Genomic DNA, 6000 nt, shown 5'->3' on the forward strand with positions numbered 1-6000 from the left:
AAGATGCAAAAGTGGTATTGCTGGGTCAAAGGGTATGCACAGCTTTATCGCCCTTTGGGCATAATTCTAAATTGCTCTCCAGAATGGTTGGATCAGTTCACAGCTCCACCAACAATGCATTAGTGTTCCAATTTTCCCACAGCTTCTCCAACATTTATTATTTTCCTTTTTTGTCATTTTAGCCAATCTGATAGGTATCAGGTGGTACCTCAGAGTTGTTTTAATTTGCATCTCTCTAATCATTAGAGATTTAGAGCATTTTTTCATATGGGAATAGATAGCTTTGGTTTCTTCATCAGAAAACTGCCTGTTCATATCCTTTGACCATTTCTCAATTGAAGAATGACTTGGATTCTTATAAATTTGATTTAGTTCCCTATATACTTTAGAGATGAGGCCTTTATCAGAAGTACTGGCCACAAAAATTGTTTCCCAGCTTTCTGCCTCCCTTCTAATTTTGGCTGCATTGCTTCTGTTTGTAAAAATTTTTTTAATTTAATGTAATAAAAATAATCCATTTTGCATTTTATAATATACTCTATCTCTTGTTTGGTCATAAACTGTTTTCCTAGGAAAGTAATTTATAAAGGAAACATCATCAAATATTTATTGATTGTCCACTATCTTCGAGGAATTATGGCAATTCCTAGTTTTTCTTGATGATTCAATGAGTCTCAGAAAAATGCTTTCTAACGAATTGAGGCACTGGTTTTTTGCCAGTCTGTACCCTAATATGGAAGGTGAGCTGGGTTTAAATAGCTGAACTTTCTATTCTCTACTACAAGATAGATATCCTGAGAGACAGCAGGCTAACACATTGTCAATATCTGCTTGACATTCATTTGGAGACACAAATAAGATTAGACATATTTATAGGCTACTGATTGTAAGTCTTCTACTCCCCCTAGTTCTAAGCAAACATAAAGTGTGGGAAATATGCATTTACTAAATAATTTAGAAATTCTCCCTAGTGCTTTCAAACTATGATACAGTTTACAAATCCCTACTTTACAGGGGTAGCAAGACCCACCAGGATACCTACCCACAATGTCCTTTCCTCAGACCCCATCTAGGTAAGAAAAGAGAAATGGTTGCTATCATTTTTTGGATTAGTTGAAAGCCACCAACTTTAATCCCTCAAATCAGGTGGAGAATTCACTGCCTTACCATCTCCACTGTCCCCTTGTCCTAAATTATTTTGGGCCATAGCATTTGTCTGGCCTCCAACCCCCTTCAGATCCCCTAGGTGCTGCCATCTGACCGGATGATGCACTCTAAGGGACCCTGGGCCTTGCTGGCCACACCTCAGCTGCATGCTTAAGCCTCTCTGGACTTCTCAATCTGCTCAGAGATGAACACTCTTTTACATGTAGTGTGCCCCCATCAGGGTATGAGCTCCTGGAAAGCAGAAATTGTCTTGCTTGTTCTAGTCGTATCCTCAGCACTTAACACAGTGCATGGCACATAGTAAGTGCTTTATAATTTTTTTTCATTCATTCAACAATCTGTTATATGAAAGGAGATGCACTTACCTTTATACAACTGTCCTCATTTTTTTACCTAACCTTAATCACTGAATGGGTGTTGTCTCAGACAAACTGAGAGCTGGAAAAGACTTTACCTTAAAAAGGTCAAAGTCTTACCACTGTGTCCAAGGCCATCTCCAGTCATCCTGATGTATGTCTTGCCACTGAAACCAAATGACCGTGGAGGAGAGTGAGGCTGGTGACTTTGCACAGCTCTGCCACGCTTAAATCCAATTCATTGTAATTTATGACATCACCTTCCCAATGGAATGGTCCTCTTCCAGAACAAAGAACAAACAACAAGTGACCCAGTACTGAGGCCACTAGTTACTTTTTAAATTTTGTGACGACACCTGTGAACTATATGTGACACTGTGTGAAAAACATGAGACACTTAGGGCACTGAAGTAGGAACAACAGTCCAAATTAGTTCATGTGCTGCCTCCTTTAAACATACAGAAAGATGATGGAATTATTATTTTTTTTTGTGGGGCAATAAGAGTTAAGTGACTTGCCCATTGTTACACAGCTAGTAAGTGTCAAGTGTCTGAGGCTGGATTTGAATTCAGGTCCTCCCGAATCCAGGACCAGTGCTTTATCCACTGTGCCACCTAGCTGCCCCATGATAGAATTATTATTGAGCAAGGATTTTTATTGTAGCCAAAAACTGGAAACAAAATGAGAGCCCAGAAGTTGGGGAATGGCTAAACAGTTATGGTATGTAAATGTAGTGTAGAATTATTGAGCTATAAACAATGACATATGTAATGAGAAACCTGGAAAGCCTTATATGGATTGATGCAGAGTAAATTGAGCAGAACCAGAACAATTTATGCCATGGTCACAATAATGTAAAGAAAAACAACTTTGAAAGAATTCATAATTATGATCAATGTAATAACCAATGGCTCCAGCAGACTGATGATGAAGCCTCCTTCCCCATCACTTGGCAGAGCAGGGAAGGAGTAGAGGTAAAGAATGAAGGCTACATTTTAATACATAGCCAATATTCTCATTTGTTTTGCTTGATTATACACATTCATTCTAGGGGAAGACTTATGAGGTAACAGGACGTGATTGGGGAGTAATAGTGATGCCAAAAAAAGTATCAATGAAAACTTAATGAATACACAAGGGAGAAAACAAGTTCAGATGTGAGGCTAAAACAAACATGATAGGTTTGTTACTACCAAGCTAAATTTAATGCACACATTTTTAAAATTATATATCAAGTTCAGTTTTATAAACAATTCTCTTTTCTGATCTTTGTATATCAAAATATTCATATTGGTAAATGTTAGTTAAATTCAAAAGAAAAAAGAAAAACATATTATTCAGCAAGGGAATTCCCTGAGGTAACCATTTCCTTGAATCTAATAGCTACCCAGTGCTTCTCTAGTGAATGTATGATATTGCCTCCCAAAAGGATGCAGTATCTTAACTGCCTGTTAGAGAGTACTCAGCCCGAAAACACCTAACATTCCCACTCCCTACACACCCCGCTAACCCCCACCTCCATCACTGCCACTGAAATGTGTGGCTTCAAGCAGCTTTCATAATTTTAAGTCAGAGGATGATATGGAAAATTTCTCAAAATATTTATAAAAATATTAAAACTATGGTCTGTCCATAACTCTAAAGTCCCTTTTCCAAATCTGTAATTTCTTCTCTCCATCAGAGATCTCACACACACACAATCTCTCTCACACACACACACTCACTTGACACATGTATTCTATATCTGCATATCATAGTGGTTACATATTTTCTTGACTACAGAAAAAATGGAAGAAAACAGTTTAAGGACCCCCCCCCCCCGCCCCCAGCAAAACCTTTTCTTTCTGTTGCCCAGATCTCAGGAATACCAGGTAGACAATTCAATACCAATTGCATATGCAGGTTGTAGACAGGATTAAGAGAAGAGGCAGCATGTATGAGACTGCAATTCCAAGTCATGGACTCTAAGGAAGGGAAAATAGGGGAAGCATGACTGGAGAAAACTGACCTGACCCCCTCACCCTACCACTCCTCTGAGTGACTCTTCATGCCATATTACTCAACTCTAGCCCCCATCTCCAATCTGGTACTCCCACCCTGGCTTTTCAGGCTTCTGATCAGGGATTTGGATTCACTTTAACTAGCTCAGCCTTGGCCCACTGTGCTAGCTTTGCCATATCTTGCCATGCAAATCTCCTTCCTTCTCTTTACCTCTAGCTCTGGGAGCTAATCAAATGCACACTATTATTATTATTATTCCTGTAAAGTATAATTCCATCCTAGAATTCCATTTACCAGCAATATAATATTCCTGACCACTACATCCCTATGTGACTACCACTTGTTTTGTGTTTTTTCCCCTTTTGGAATGGAAATTCCTTGGATTCAGGGAGTCTTTGTTTTTTGTTTTTGTATCCCCTATACTTAACAGTGCTTGAGAGTTTTCAGACAAAGAAATCAAACCTATCTATAGTCATATGAAAAAGAATGCTCAAAATCACTAATGATTAGAGAAATGCAAATTTAAAACTACTACCTCACACCTATCAGATTGGCTTATATGACAAAAAAAAGGAAGAAAATTATAAATGTTGGAAGATTTGTGGGAAAACTGGGACACTAATTCACTTTTGGTAGAGTTGTGAACTGATCCAACCATTCTGGAGAGTCATTTGGAATTATGCCCAAAGAGCTATAAAACTATGCATACCTTCTGATCCAGAAATACCACTGATGGGTCTATATCCCAAAGAGATTTTTTTTTAAGGGGGAAAAGAACCTATTTGTACAAAAATATTTATAGCAGCTCTTTTGCGGTGGCTAAGAATTGGAAATCAAGGGGATGCCCATTAATTGGGAAATGGCTGAACAAGTTGTATTATATGATTGTAATGGAGTATTATTGTGCTATAAGAAATAATAAGCAGGGTGATTTCAGAAAAACCCAGAAAGACCTACATGAACTGATACAAAGTGAAGTGTACACAACACACAGCAATATTTGTACACAGTAACAGCAATATTTTACAATGAAGAACTGTGAGTAATTTAGCTATTTTCAGCAATATAGTGATCTAAGACAATACCAAAGGATTCCTGTGAAAAATACTATCTGCCTCCAGAGAAAGAACTAATATTGCCTGAAAACAGACTGAAAGCATACATTTTTCACTATCTTTCTTTTTTGTTGGAATCTTCTTGCACAAAGTGACTAATATGAAAATGTTTTATGTGATTGCACATGTATGACCTATTTTAGATTGCTTGCCATCTCAGGGAAGGGGAGGGGACAAAGGGATAGAATTTTAAACTCAAAACATTTTTTAAAAAACAACAAATGTTAAAAAATGTTTTTACATATAATGGGGGGAATTAAATCTTATTAAAAACACATAGTGTTGGGGCAGCTAGGTGGAGCAGTGGATAGAGCACCACCCCTAGATTCAGGAGGACCTGAGTTCAAATCTGGCCTCAAACACTTGACACTTATTAGGTGTGTGACCCTGGGCAAGTCACTTAACCCTCATTGCCCTGGGGGGGAAAAAAAACCAAACCCAACACATAGTGTCTGGCACATATTAAATGTTTAATAAATGTTCTTGCATTCATTCATTCATTTCACCAGATGTTGGGGTTTCCTTCCAAGAATGAATGCTTCAATTGCCTCTCTTTTATTTATTTATTTATTTTATTTATTTATTTTATTTTATTTATTTATCTATCTTTTTTTATTGATGATTAGGTTCTATTTGCAGGGTATGTAATTTTCAGTTGGATTTTGAACTCCTTTGCTATTCCGTATATATTATTCTATTCCCTTATGTACTTTTCAGTGGGTGAAGAGTAATCTTCTGTTATTCAAATTTCCTTTCCTTTACTTTGCACAATCTTTCTTTAGAGTGTTTGCCAAGTTTGTTGTTTATCCTTGGAATTGTTCAATTTAACCTCTGTGTGTCTTGGAGTTTGAAACATGGCCACATTTGTTTGTTTTTCCTGGAGATAATCAGTGGATACTTTTGATTGGTACTTTGTTATCTTCAAAAGTTCTGGGTAGTTTTCTTTTATTAATTCTTATGGTTTTTAAGTTTTTTGACCTGCCATGTTCTCCTGGAAAGCCTATGATCCTTAAGCTGTCTCAATACATATTCTTTAAAAGAGCAATGTTTTTTGCTTCTATAGAAATAATATGTGGATAAAGCACCAGCCCTGGATTCAGGAGGAACTGAGTTCAAATCCAACCTCACACACTGGACATAATATGACCTTTTAGTATTGTTGCTCTTTTTTTTCTTCCAGATTGTCTTTCCCATGAATTTATTTATATTCCTGATCTGTTTTTTCTTTTGCTTCTTTTGAGAGACTCACCACTGTGTATTTCATTTTTTTTCTATTCTGCTAATTATTTCTGCCAGGCAAACCATAAATTCTACCATTTGTTCCCTTCTCTTAAGATTCTGATTTCTCTCTTGAATCCTTT

Source organism: Dromiciops gliroides, chromosome 3 (genome assembly GCF_019393635.1).
Source record: "Dromiciops gliroides isolate mDroGli1 chromosome 3, mDroGli1.pri, whole genome shotgun sequence".
Lineage (NCBI taxonomy): Eukaryota > Metazoa > Chordata > Mammalia > Microbiotheria > Microbiotheriidae > Dromiciops > Dromiciops gliroides.